Genomic DNA, 15,677 nt, shown 5'->3' with positions numbered 1-15,677 from the left:
TTGCTGCAATATTGTTACATGCTGGATGTGAGTTAGTCTGTCTACCTGTTATGGTTGCTTGGTTTACGTGAGACTAATCCTGCAATATGGCTCTTTTCTGAAAATTTATTTGAAGGTAATGAAGGTTTACGTGAGTTAGTCTTCCTGCAATATGGCTCTTTTCCGAAAATTTATTTGAAGGTAATGAAGTCTGAACAGATAAGACAAAATCCATCATAATGACCAAAAACTAGACATGTAAAACAATTAACAATATTATACATTTTATACATAGAAACTAGAAATCAGGTTCCAAGAGCTATTTTATGACACTTTAACTACAAACTTCAGTTCTCTAGTCATTTTACAACACTTACACTACAAATTCAGACTATGATTTAACATGTACTATTTACCAATTCACCAAGTAACAACAAACAATTATCACAAAACCCCAATACAGCCGAGGTAGCATGCGTGAACGCCTTAGGAGCGCTTCTGTCTCAAGAAGGACCAATTCTTTTTTTCGAACCTCCTCATTTCTACTGGATAGCACCATCTCTCTCTTCTCGATCTCATCTACTATTTTACGGAGCTGAATCTCCCTCCTTTCGACATCGAAGAGTCTCTTCTCGAGTTCTTCCTTCTTCCTTAAGAGTTGAATTTCTTTTTCTTGTAGATCCGAGTTTGTGTGTTGATTACTATCAACCCACTTGAAATATTTGCAATATGGTAATCCCTAATATTTAACACATACATAAAAAAGTGTTAGGTACGTAATATTAATCAATATATTATTTCAAGTTATATTAGAAGAGTACTATTTACCTTTGTGTTGTACTTTGGACACCCTAAGAAGGGTCGCCCTGGATTTCTTTTAGTATTTGAATATCTCAATGTAGTTTCAATATTACAGAAGCACGATGGTTTCGCTGATGGTGAAGAAGACAGTGATGATGTGGACATTCTCATGCAGCAGTTTTTAATTTGATGGTATCAAGATTGTGAAACAGTTTTGTAAAAACTACAGTTTACAACAAAAAGGCTTCATTTAGAAGCTATCCAGATTCAATCGGCAACAACTAAGACCAATCAACAAGCTATCTTGATTTTTAATTTCACAATCTATATCATAGGGTACTAGAAACTTTAAACTGGAGCTGAAATGTTGAATCCAGCTTCAATCTCCAACCATTTCAGCTAGCTATATAGAACTATAAATTCTGAACCCACAAACCATTCACAGCTTCAAAGGAAAACCCAGAACCTCAACATTGAAGCTCAAAACAACCGTGAGTCCATGACTATATCCGAGTGAATAAGCATAGAACACATATCAACCCCACAAAGAGCAACAAATAGCAAAGTTGAAAGTCAAAAGCAGAAAAACATACCCTTTTCTTCACTCAGTGCAAACAACAAAATCCAGATTCAATCGGCAACAACTAAAACCAATCAACAAGCTATCTTGATTTTTAATTTCACAATCTATCATAGGGTACTAGAAACTTTAAACTGGAGCTAAAATGTTGAATCCAGCTTCAATCTCCAACCATTTCAGCAAGCTATATAGAACTATAAATTCGGAACCCACAAACCATTCACAGCTTCAAAGGAAAACCCAGAATCTCAACATTGAAGCTCAAAACAACCGTGAGTCCATGACTATATCCGGGTGAATAAGCATAGAACACATATCAACCCCACAAAGAGCAACAAATAGCAAAATTGAAAGTCAAAAGCAGAAAAACATACCATTTTCTTCACTCAGTGCAAACAACAAAATCAAGCAGCCGATACTTGACTTATACCAAATTAAAAATCAGAAATCTGGCACAAGACAATACCTGACAGAACCCAAACACATAATTAGGTCAAAAGGTAAACCACCAATATTCTAAAAGATCAATTCAAAGTTGCCCAACAAAAAATCCTCTTCAGGGGTGTACAAACTTCGACAATAAATAAGCAAAGAATGAAAATATCATTCAGTAATACAAAGAGAAAGAACCTAAAACACCCTAACAGTTTCTAGATAAAAAAAAAAAAAATCACACATTTCGTAGATAAAAAAAAATCCTAAGAGAAAATTATGGAATGTTAATAGAAATTATACCCATTTAAATAGGACCTCGGATTTGTGGTAGCAGACATTAGGGTTTGAAGCTGCGTGCCGGAAGTGGAGGTGCGTTCCAGAAATTCGAAAGTTGGGGTTCTTTGAGATGAAGGGCAAGGAAAGTTAGAGTTTTTCGGGATGAAGGGAAACGAAGAAGTTAAGGTTTTCGGGATGGAAGGGAAACGAAGTTGTTAGAGTTTTCATTATGAAGGGGAACGGAAATTCGAAAGTTGGGGTTCTACGGGATGAAGGGGAATTTCAGTTAGGGTTTTTCAGGATGAAGGGAAATGCCGAAGTTAGGGTTTTCGGGATGGAAGGGAAACGAAGCTGTTAGAGTTTTCGAGATGAAGGGGAAGGGGTTTTGCGCATAAGATGAAGGGGCTCTTAGGCTTTGAGTGGAGGGCAAACGGCTTCGAGGGAGCAGAGAGGGAGGGAAGTCGGGAGAAGCGAAGAACTTCGCAGAGAGGGAAAGTTCTTCTTGTCTGAAACACGAGGATGAGGAAACAGTGGCAATTAATTAAACGGGGCGTTTCGGTTTAATTGCCACATCAGCTGCCCGCTTGCGCGGCGCTTCCCCCTGGCGACTGTAGTAAGCGTTTCTCTAATTTTATTTTATAAAATTAAAATTTTTAATGATAATGTTATATCAAATGTTATATCAAGATTTATAAGATTAATTTTATGTTATTAGATTATTATTATACATGAATAATAGGATTTTAAAATTTAATGTTATATTAATTAGTAATTTAGCATATAATATAAAATTATTTTATATAACATAAAAAATTAATATATATATATATATATATATATATGAACTGGTCCGTAGTTAGAAGAAAGAAAATTGAAACCTGATCGGTTTCAATTGGTTTTGAGAAAAATAAAACCGATACGGGACCAAACTAGTTTTGAACTAGACCGAACTTGGCCGATTTTTTTTTTCACCCGTAAGCATAACCCAATAGCAGTAGAAACCTCTATCCGTAATCATGGAAGTAGTTTTCTAGGCTCATCTGAATTTGATTATACTCGGAGTAGGCGTCCATGAAACTCAACATTTTGTGTTCGACTGTCGAATTGACGATCAAGTCGATGTGCAGCAAAGGGAAGTTGTCCTTTGAGCACACCTTGTTTAGGTTATGTTAATTAGTAATTTAGCATATAATATAAAATTATATATAATATAAAAAATCATAAAAAAAATATTTTATATAACATAAACAATTAATATATATATATATATGAACTGGTCCGTAGTTACGAAAAGGAAAATCGAAACCTGACCGGTTTCAACTGGTTTTGAAAAAAATGAAATCGATACCGGACCGAACCAGTTTTGAACTGGATCGAACCTGGTCGGTTTTGTTTTTCACCCCCAAGCATCACCAGTAGCAGTAGAGACCTATATTCATAATCATGGAAGCAGTCTTCTAGGCTCATCTGAATTTGATTGTACCCGGTGTAGGAGTCCATGAAACTCAACATTTTGTGTTCGGATGTCGAATTGACGATCAAGTCAATGTGAGGCAAAGGGAAGTTGTCCTTTGAGCATACCTTGTTTAGGTCGGTGAAGTCTGCGCGCATCCTCCACTTGCCATTCGTGAGCGAGTCATGCTTGGCATACTAAAGGCACGCTGATGCTGATAGATGCAAAATTGGTGCCAATTTTTAATACATTTTTTGTAGCCACCGGCTATGGTGGTGCTTCGAGTACCTGCAAAGGTGGAAGAAAGGGTGTCTGGGTGCGAACGTGTCACCTTTGATACCGAAGTCGAAATCTCTAGAATCAGAGAGGGAAGAAGAAAGTAGTGAGAAGTTAGAGAGAACGATCGAGTCCGTAACCTACCTTTTCTCTACCTCCTTTTCTCTCCTTATAGTCGTCCTGCCACTCAGACTGCCACACTACTGCATTCAATGTTGCACCCCTTTGTCAACAATTGGATCTTTTGTCGAGATTTCCTATGCATGCCATGTCCTTTTCACGTGTAATTTGGATGGGGTTGCACCCGCATCTGCCATGACCTGGATCTGTTTCACAGGAGGTTGGGTTGGGCTAGTCATACCTGAACCTCAAGCCTAGAGGCCTTACAGGTACAGACCCGATCTCTAAAAGGAGAGAAATATCCCTTCCACTCTCTCTCTCTCTCTCTCTCTCTCTCTCTCTCTCTCTCTCTCTCCCTTCCTCTTGCCATATGATACCAGATATCACACGGTGGGCGGTGGGCCGACAACACAGGGGGCCAATTTGCCCTCCGACATTTGGACGGAGGCAAGGCCAGGGCTCAAGGAGCAAACTCACTCCCCGCCCATGTGGGGACGGGGCAGGGCTAGGGGTTGCCCACCCTCCCTAGCCCCATCTGGGAGGTGTGGGTAGCACCCTAGTGCTAACTCCACTTTTTGTTTCCCCCATATACTTTATGTATCTATTTTTAGCATTGTGCTACGTAGTGGTCATGCAAAGGAATTTAGAGGCTTGGCTCCAAAGAAACCCACCATCTTCTACTTTCCGCCACCATCTTTAATGTCCAGATTCTACTCCCCCATTCTTTGAGAAGACCATTTTATAATGGCTGGTGAATTGATCAGGTACTTTTACTTTAAAATGTATCCCCAAACTAGCCTCCATTGATTCTCCAAACTCACTCGGATAGTTTTGTAAAAAACCTCAAAATTCATGAACCCTTCAAACTTCTCTTAAAATTCTATGACAAAACTTTCTACAATAACCATCATCCATCCTAATCTCAATTTTTTAGTTGTGGACGACTCTTCTTGTGGACCACTGCGAAAGTGCACATGAAAGCTTAGTCATCCTTTGGAAGGAAAGAGTATGATCTTTGGAGAGTTTACTAAATTGCATAAATTCTGTAAATAATTATTAAGTAGTTTCGGATTAAAGTCACATGATATTATTATCTTATTAAAAGATGCTGCGTAATCAAAATTTAATATATATATATATATATATATATATTTAATAACTTAACATTTTATAATAAGATAATGAAAAATTTTACTGGTGTAGAACATATATAATAAAATGCTTACAAAACATAATTTAACTTGGAAAATAAATTATAAAATTTAAATTTTATAAATAAAGTTTTACAATCCTTTTTTTTATTTTTTTATTTTTATAACCAAACATTCATTTATAAAGAAATCAATTAATACAAGCTGTTTTTATCAATCCATAGAGCTTGAGCAATAAACATAGGAACATCAACCCACCACATTTCTATATTATCAACATTCCAAGCATAACGTGCTAATCTATGAGTCACCAAATTCCCTATGCGATGCACATGCTGAATTTCAACTTCACTAAAATAATGCAACAGGCTTTTTGGTTCCTTAATGAGATTACCATCTGCTGAAAAGGATTCTTGCTCTTCTTCCATTTCTTTAACTACCAGCAAATAATCACTTTCAATAATAATTTCAGAGAAACCCAAATAGACACAAAGCTGTAAGCCCCGCAGTAAAGCCAAAAGTTCAATAGTTCCAAGATCATATACCTCATTCTCCATCATACTAGCAGCCATCATCAAGTTTCCTTTGTCATCTCTAAGCACAAAACACACACCAGCTTTTTGAATATAAAAAAACATAGCCCCATCAACATTCAGCTTTAAAAAACCCATTGGTGGTGGTTTCCAGCAACACATCATTTTAGCCTTTGCTATTGATGTAATCATGAGCTCCTTAGTATTTTCTGCAAAGACAAAGCATGATCAATGACTTGAAGAGGGTCAAATAAAACTCTATTAATTTGCATTTTATTTCTCCTGAACCACAATCCCCAAGTAATGAGTGATGACTTGCATAATTTATTATATTTTTTCACTTCTTAACTTTAAACTTCAGTCTAAATACACTATTATTGGACTAAAATGCAAAAATATTAATAGAAATAATTAGAATTAATATGTATTCTTGAATTGAGTTTCTATTTACTTTGAGATACTCCTGAATAGATTTTTATGTTTAATTTCAGAGTTTATAAAAGAGCAAGTCCAAACCCATTTGAATTCAAAAAACTTTTAAGTGAACAAGACATTGGAACAACTTAAGAACTTTCAATGAGTGTAGCACTCTTCAAATAAGGATAATGATGGAGTTTGAGAGTAATTCAGATCAGAGTCCAAAACGAGTTAGCAGACAGTATGGACACACTTTAGTATTTTAATCATAACGTTCCGCTCTAATATCAGATTGATGCGATTCTTAATGCGTTGGAAAGATATTTTAAAGGGATACAAAGTTGAGTCTAATAAGGATTTCCAAATTCTAACTCCTGAAGCGCGTACGTGACTGCCAAGTTGAGTCCTAAAATTTAGGAGATTTTATGTGCGGAAATATGAAGACATTAGGATTTCTTTCCTACCCTATTTAAGCATATCATTAGCACGAAATTGAGGAATTTTTGAGAGGGGCCTTTCTTTGGAGTTTTTCCTTTCAGACGCTGCGGCTTGCGAGGGACGACACTGCAGACTGCGATGAGCATTTTCAATGTTCATTTTCTTCTATTATGCTCTCAGAAAAATTATGGTGAATTCGTTTATGTTGAATTTAATTTTTAGCATGAACTAAATTTTCTTTATTCTAGGAAAACGATGTAACCTAGTTCCGAACTATGCTTGCTTTTCTATGTTAATTTGAAGTAATTCTCTTCTATATTTGTTTGATTTATTCTGAACTTATTGCTTCTAATTAACTGGCTATTAATTTGATGATTTTAATCTTGTGATTTGCTGTCGAAAGAGGGAATTATAGGATATATCTTGGATATTTCGGCATAGGTAAATATAGAGATCGAAAGACTTATATGAACCTATTTAGTATTAAAATTATTGGTCTTATTGCTTTCTTGCTTTATTAATTTGCATACTCTTGTGTAAAATGATGAACAAGAATAATTTCTGATTAACTGTCGAAAGAGGCTTTTGGATGTTTGTGGAGATTTGCTAACAAACAGAGAGAATTAAATTCAATTAGCTAGATGAGTAAAGCATAGTGATGAATTAGGTGAAATCGATTTCCTAGAAGTTTTCTTTATCATTGATTTGATTTTTGAACAATATCTTTCATTTCCTTTGAGTATTTTCTTTGAATTAATTTTATTTTAATTTGCAATTACAAAAATCTTAGTGACTTTTCTAAATAAAGTCAAGATTAGTATAATTTCAGTATTTGTTAGAAGTAAGTTTCCAATCTTTGAGCACGATACTCTTCTCATCACTTTACTATAAAATTACGATACTGTGCACTTGCAGTTTTGCACCAATCAATGAGGAAAAACATAGAGAAATCTGATTGATTACCCTTTTCCATCACATATGTAGCAACAACCAAGAAATCCATTCATGTATCCATATTCTGCATAAAAGGCAATACTTCTTCCACATATCTCTGATTGTAGGACAAGAGATTAAAGCATGTAGAACATCCTCTTGGCCTGACTTACAAAAACATCATTAACCCTCCACATCAATTTTCCTCTTTTTAAGGTTGCTGACTATTGGCAGAACATCTTTACATGCTCTCCATGCAAAAGTCTTTCTTTTTCTAGGGATCTGCATCTTCCAAAGCCACCTCCATAGTTTAGAGTGATTTGTACCCCTGGAGCTTTCCCCTTGATTTCTTCTATATTGTTCCTGAATAAACCTAGAAGCACTTTGAACACTGAAATTTCCATTCTTCTCTTGTGTCCATATTCATTTGCCATCATAGTGGTTTGATGACAGCATGACTTTTAGTATATCGGCAGCAACAATTGGATTGAAGAGAGCTCTAATATACTCCACCTTCCACCACTTGGTCTCTTGATCAATAAGTGTATCCACTGTAGCTTCCATATGATTCCCTTGCATTCTATCCAGTTCCAGCACCAAAGTCTTATGACCAGGGATCCATACATCAGACCATATCTTAATAGTTTTCCTTGTCCAAACTCTCCATCTGCATCCCTCCAGAAGCCGTCTCTTTGCTTCCAAAATCCCTCTCCATGCATATGAGGGATTTGCTCCTAACTTAGATTCAAAGAAACTAACCTTGAAAAAATATTTCGCCTTAAAAATTCTGTACAGACAGGTATCTTCATTTTGCAAAATCCTCCACCCTTGGTTAGCCAGTAAAGCCATATTTTTCTACCCCCATTAGAATCTTCGCACCATCCTCTCCAATTCCTTACAAAAGCTAACAGGAATTTTAAAACAACTTATTGCATATGTAGGGATGGACAAGGCTATTGCTTTAATAAGTATTTCTCTTCCACCTTGTGATAACAAGTTTTTCTTTCAACTTTGCAACTTATGTCAAACTCTAGTTTTAATCTCAGCAAAAGCCCGTGATTTAGATCTACCTACCATATTCGGCAGACTTAGGTACTTATCATACTGCTGAAAAGAGTTAACACCCTAAAGCATAGAAGCTCCCTTTGACTGTCCTCTGAAACATTCTTAGAAAAAGCCATTTCAGTTTTTTCTTTGTTAATCTTTTGGCCAGATGCAAGCTCATACTTATCCAACAATGACTGAATATTTCTGTTAGTGTTAGCATCAGCTTTACAAAAGATCATACTATAATTAGCAAACAGTAGATGGTTAATACAAGGTTCTCCTCTATAAACTCTAGACCTTGGACTAAACTATCCCTCTCAGCAGACTTCGGTAAGCAGATTAAACCCTATGTGCAGAAAATGAATAAAGAAGGGGATAGTGGATCTCCTTGCCTTATCCCTTTGCTAGGACAAGTAGGCCCATGTGGTACCCCATTAATCAAAACAGAAAGAGATAGTTCTAACACATCTCATAATTAATTGAACAAAACTGTCTGCAAAACCTAACTTTAGCATAATCTTCTCTAAAAAATCTCATTCCACCCTATCATAGGTGATAAGTGTTATTTTTATGTGATTTTTATCACTTTTTTATTTATGAAAAAGATCATTTTCCCTTCAATACTATTGATTTTATTTTATTTCTATATATGTTTATTTATTTTCTTGGATTTGAATGAATGAGAAGATTTAGTGTAAAAGGAAAGTATTTTGGTACAAAAGAAGAGATTACGGATCCAGACCGATGAGAGACAGCGAGATTTAAAGAGAGTCGATGAGATTTGGGCGAGGAGCCTTATCCGGAGGGCAGCAAACCCTTTGGGCGAGAAGACTTACCTATCAGTAGGCGAGGAGAGGCCCAATCATCTGTAACCTCCACGCCTGATTATTTGTGACCTCGACGCCCGCCAACTATATTCAGTGCACACGACATTTACTCTCCTCAACCCTCCTAACTTCTGCATTCAATCTATTTCTAACCAAATCCTCTCGAACTCCGCAAAACAAGGCGCATATCACTGAATCTTTCATTTTAGATAATTTCATTATTCTTAGGATAATTTCTTTTATGTTAACATTTATCTTTAGAAACTATTTTCCAGATCTTTAGGATAGATTGTAGCCGCAGTTATCTTGTTTCCAGATTTGAATTTCGACATCCATTTAATCTCGTCTTATGGGATGAATAGTCTCTGGAGTCTTGTGTTCTGAGTTTTAGTTTTGAATTTTTGAGAGTCTGAGTTTAGGTTTCGATAGTTCAGAATTTATTTTTGAAGTGTTATTCAAGGAGGAAGATCTGGGGGAGTAGAGGCGAGAGTCACATGTTTCATCAACTGATTCCAATGTAGAATACCAATTTTATTCTTTTTCTTTTTAATTTCAATATGAACTAATTCTAATTTCTAGAGCTTTGATGTAGCTTAATATTAAACACACAGTTTATATTCTAAATTATTTTATTTTCAATATTTTCATGATTGAGTGTATATTCCTTGTTCTTAATGCTTACAATTTTCTAGCTAACTATTGTGATTAAAGCAATGAGACCGAGAGGTGATTTGTGATTAAAGCTCTAGGATTAAACATCATTAGTTGAGCGAAAGTAGAGATGCTTTACCGCGACTAGTGTAATTTTCAAGAAAAATCTAAAGAATTTAATGAGTCTCCAATTAGTTAAATTCACATAGAAATATAGAGTTATTAGTTGGAGATATTTTTGGAATTGTTTGAGAGAAAATATTGAATAGTTAAGAGACTTTTATCATCAACTTGGGATAATTGGGGTTTTATAACAAAGAATAATAAATTGTGTGAGATTTGCTAGATGAAGTCAAATGCTCTAGATCTATTCTTATTATTTTTTAAATCTAACTTTTAATGTTCTTTTCTTCATTTTAATTTAGATAATCCACTCTTCAAAATTCAGTTTTCCAAATAGTAATTAATTTAGTAAATTTCAATACTCAATAGCATAATTATTCTCTATGGGTTCGATAATCGTTTTCTTTAAAACACTTTACTAGTTACGATTCTGTGCACTTACAGATATATTTTTAATTGAACAAGTTTTTGCTACCGTTGCCGGGGAACTTGTTTCTTGTTATTGATACTAATACTAGTTAGATTTTTACTACTTTTGATTTGATTTGATTTTTTTAAATTAGATCTCAGTTTGATTTTTTTTTTCTTTTAAGGAATTAGAATTGCATGCGCTAATCTAAATCATTAGAGCATACACTTTTTGATCCCGAGATTGAAAGAACCTTATGTCGGATCAATAAAGAGAAAAAGAAAGAGATCGCCGCATTTGAAGTTAATATGGCCAACCAGAAGCACAAGGCGTTAAGAGACTATGTGATGCCCTCGGTCAATGGGGCAACATCCAGTATAAGGCGACCAGCTATACAAGCCAATAATTTTGAGATCAAGCCGCCCATCATTCAAATGATCCAACAAACTTTCCAGTTTGGGGGGCTGTCACAAGAGGATCCTAATTTCTATATTGCAAATTTCTTGAAAATTTGTGATACTTTTAAACAAAACGGAGTGATAGATGATGCAATCCGATTGACACTTTTTCTTTTTTCACTTAGGAAAAAAGCAAAACCTTGGTTGAATTCTCTACTGCCCGACATCATCACCAACTGGGAGGAGTTAGCACAAAACTTTTTAGCAAAATATTTTTCTCTGACCATGACAGCGAAATTAAGGAATGATATTACTACTTTCGCCCAATTTGAAGGTGAATCATTGTATGAGGCGTGGGAGAGATACAAAGATTTATTGCGCAAGTGTCTACATCCCGACCTCCCTGCGTAACTTCAAGTACAGACATTCTACAATGGTTTGGGACCCACAAATCGATCTATGGTTGATGTGGCCGCTGGAGGAGCATTAATGAGTAAGACCCATGAAGCCGCATATGGACTTTTGGAAGAATTGGTGTCCAACAATTATCAATGGTCTGCGGAGAGAACAATGCCAAGAAAGGCGGCTGAAGTTTTTGAACTTGATTCTATTACCACATTGGCAGCGCAAATGGAAAATTTATCACAACAATTGGGTAAGATGATCGTTAATACTATTAAAACTAATGTTGTTTGTGATCATTGAAGAGGAAAGCATTCAAATGTAGATTGCCAAGTGAGGAATCCTTTTATCCAACTGAATCAAGAAGAAGCCCACTACGTGTCCAATTCCCTACGTCAAAATAGTCCTTATTCAAAAACATTCAATCTCGAATGGAGAAATCACCCTAACTTTACATGGAGCAATAACCAAGGGCCGGTTAGACCACCTCAACAATTTCCATAGCAAGAGAAGAAGCCAACACTTGAGGATATGTTTATGCAATACATGCAAAAGACTGATATGATGATAAAAAACAACTTGGCGACCATCCACAATCTTGAGGCACAAATCGGTTAGCTCTCCAACTTGCTTACTGAGAGAACACCAGGGACTTTACCAAGCAACATTGTGACCAATCCGAAAGAGCATGTCAAAACCATAGTATTGCGAAGTGGGCAGACATATGACCAACCACAATCGGTAAATACTGAGTGGGATGAAGAAGCCACTGAAAATGTGGAGTCCAAGAAGAAGGAAACCAAGTACGAGGTGAAAGAGACCGATCGGGAGGCAATCGACCAACAAGTTGAGGAGACTAGAGAGAATAAAGGGGTTGCAAAACCCAAGAAATCCAGGGAGTTTACTTCTGAAACTTATTCTCCTTCAATTTATGATCCATCAATTCCCTTTCCGCAAAGATTAAAAAAAAAAAAGATTGATAAGCAGTTTTCTAAATTTCTGAGTATATTTAAACAACTGCATATTAATATTCATCTCATTGAAGTTTTAGAGCACATGCCTAAATATACAAAATTTTTTAAGGATATATTATCAAACAAGCGGAAGTTGGAGGAGGATGAGACCGTGATGCCGACCGAGGAAAGAGTGTTATTTTACAAAAGAAGCTGCCGCCTAAGTTGAAAGATCCAGGGAGTTTCATGATCCCTTGCAAAATAGGAAATTTCTGTTTTGATAAAGCTTTATGTGATTTATGGGCAAGTATTAATCTAATGCCTCTATCTATTTTCAGGAAATTGGGTATTGGAGAAGTAAAGCTGACCACCATCTCTCTACAGTTGGCAGATAGATCTATCAAATATCTTAGAGGACTCATTGATGACGTACCGGTAAAAGTTGATAAGTTCATTTTCCCCACCGACTTCATTGTACTTGATATGGAGGAGGAAGAGGAGATTCCTTTGATATTGGGCCGACATGTCCCGACGATAGGGAGAACTTTAATTGATGTCCAGAAAGGGAAATTCGTTTTGAGGGTAGGCAAGGAGCAAGTCACATTTGACGTGTTTAAATCTATGGAATTCCCGTCCGAGGTACATTCCTGTTTTCAAATAAGCAGGCGAGACATGATCAAGGCCGACGACACTTATGGAGATGAATTTCCAAAGCTACCACTTAAGGTATGTCTTACTTACTCTACATCTATTGAATCCGAAGATGGGAATGTTAAGGAGTGTGAGAGATATTTGGAAGCTACACATTCCTTTTCTCCTTCAATAAAACCAAAAGTGGAAGAAATAGACTCATCTCAGCCAACGACACCCAAGCTTGAACCCAAACCGCTTCCATCAAATTTAAGGTACGCCTTCTTAGGCCAGGACTCTACTTTCTAGTCATTATTAACAGTTCTTTGAGTGATGTAGAAGAAGAGAAGTTGTTGAGAGTCTTGCGGGAACAAAAAATGGCTTTGGGTTGGACCATCTCGGATATCAAAGGAATTAGTCCTTAAATTTGTATGCACCAGATTTGAATGGAGGATAATTTTTATCCAACCTCAGGGGAGACTGAACCCATCAATACAAGAAGTAGTGCATAAACAATTATTGCTTTTAGATGCCGAAATTATTTACCCAATCTCAGATAGTGCATAGGTAAGTCCAGTGCAAGTAGTTCCAAAGAAAGGAGGGATAACCGTGATCAAGAATGAAAACAATGAACTCATACAGATGAGGACGGTCACAGGATGGCGAATATGTATAGACAACCGAAGACTGAATGATGCAACTCGGAAAGAACATTTTCCCTTACCGTTTATTGATCAAATGCTAGAAAGACTTGTCGGCCACGCCTATTACTGTTTTCTAGATGGATATTCCGGTTACAATCAAATAGCCGTTGCACCCAAGGATTAAGAGAAGACCACTTTCATTTGTTCGTACTGCACTTTTGAATATAGGCGCATGCCTTTTAGTCTTTGCAATGCGTTAGCCACTTTTTAAAGATGTATGATATCCATATTCTCGGAGATGGTGAAAAATTTTTAGAAGTCTTCATGGATAACTTCTTGGTTTTTGGTCACTCTTTCGATAACTGCTTATCTAATTTATCTTTGGCTTTGCAGAGATGCAGTGAGACAAATCTTGTTTTGAATTAGGAACAATGTCACTTCATGGTCAATGAGGGAATAATGCTCGGCCACCACATTTCCTTCAAGGGAATTGAGGTCGATCGAGCAAAGATCGAAGTTATTGACAAACTCCCAGCATCAACTAATGTGAAAGGCGTTAGGAGTTTCTTGGGTCACGCCATGTTCTATCGTCGATTTGTTATTATTATTATTATGAAGAACCGAGGTCACATGTAGAAGAGTGACCCCATCCCAATTTTTATTAAAAAATCAACACTTATGGTGGAGGAATACTAGTAACAAATCCCCTGAGAACATGAATCCCACAGGTAAAAATCCCAAAGAAACCCAAACAAAAAGCCCCCCAAATCCAAAAACATCATCCACGTCTAAGATAAGGTATGTCGAGTTTGTCCATACAATAATTCTCCGGATAAGGCCTTGAATGGAAGTATCATCTCCAAACTGTAAATTAATCCATTGCGTCCATTGTTTAGCTAAAAAATAGCTACCATATTAGCTTCTCTGAAAATGTGACGAAAGTGAACATTTAACTCCCCAATAATAACTATAATTTCCTCCCAAAAATTCCAAAGAAACCAATATTTGCACACTCCCGAAGCCAGCCATCCAACTATGATCTTTGAATTCGACTCTACCAAAATGTCTCTCAAGCCCAATTACTTACATAGCCGAAGCCCATCAAGAAGAGCTCTACATTCGGCGATGGTGTTAGTAGCATGCCCATGGGAATGAACAAAACCCGCCACTACTTCACCTTGAGAATTTCGAATAATACCACCTCCACCTGAGTCTCCCGGATTATCGCACAATCCACCATCAACATTCAATTTTACTCTCCCTCTCGCTGATGGACGCCAAACAATCAATTGTGCTTATTAGAAGCAACCGGAATAATTGGGCATGCTAAAGTCTCCAGGACCATTCTCTCATGTGTACTTATGGATTGAAAATCTTTTATCTTGCTCGACATATCTCTAATTAAAATTTTAATAGATCAAATAATACCATCAGGATTAAAAGCCATACCTTCCATTCTTGCCGCACATCTAGCTCTCCATAACGCCCATGAAATAGCAATCGGAAGCACCCCCCGAAGCCAACCCACTTGTGTGGACATGGAAGCATGTTGCCACCAAAAACTCATCATCCCCTCCCAATTTCAAATCTGTGGAAATCTCATTTCGCATGCATTTGCAAAAGAAATCCAAATTTTTTGAGCTCTTCCACCCCCACATAAAATATGATTCAAAGTCTCCATTTGAGGTTGAACACAACACTCACACTTAGAGGCAATAGGAATGCCTAACTGTTGAATAATGTTGTTTGCCGGAATTGCCTTCCTCTTAGCTCGCCAAACAAAGAAAGACCACTTCTTTGGAAGCCAATTCCTCCATAGCCATTTTTTCCAGTGACAAATATCTCCATGCTGTCGAATCAGGTTCCTAGCGGACTTGGTAGTGAACTCTCTACTGATTGTCGACTTCCAGATGCACCTATCCATCCCCGAACATAACTTGAGGCCAGCATCACAAATCAACTGCACAATATCTTCCAGAACAATTTCCTGCAAGGCGTGAATAATTGGTCTTGAACACGTGAGGACGTCCGCCACCTGCAAATTCAAATTGCCAATAGCAGAGAGGTAAGTAATTAACGGCCTGTCCCCTATCCAGTTGTCCATCCAGAAACTCACATGACCTTCCTGAATGATCCACCGTGAATTATTAAGCACCTGTGGCATGAGCTCCATTATCCCTTTCCAGAAATGAGACCCTTTG

At 36.8% G+C, this 15,677-nt stretch overlaps 1 non-coding gene across 1 annotated transcript; it reads right to left on the bottom strand.

Moving 5' to 3' along the window:
• Positions 1–11,141: 11,141 nt before the first annotated feature.
• On the bottom strand, positions 11,142–11,248 carry LOC118348829. Its single transcript, XR_004801836.1, has one exon. It is a non-coding gene; the product is annotated as a small nucleolar RNA R71 (small nucleolar RNA).
• Between the last annotated feature and the right edge of the window lie 4,429 nt (positions 11,249–15,677).

The sequence above is a fragment of the Juglans regia genome, chromosome 6, assembly GCF_001411555.2.
Source record: "Juglans regia cultivar Chandler chromosome 6, Walnut 2.0, whole genome shotgun sequence".
NCBI classification, from domain to species: domain Eukaryota; kingdom Viridiplantae; phylum Streptophyta; class Magnoliopsida; order Fagales; family Juglandaceae; genus Juglans; species Juglans regia.
Note: the sequence above shows the minus strand (reverse complement) of the source record. Positions and strands in the feature narration are given on the sequence as shown.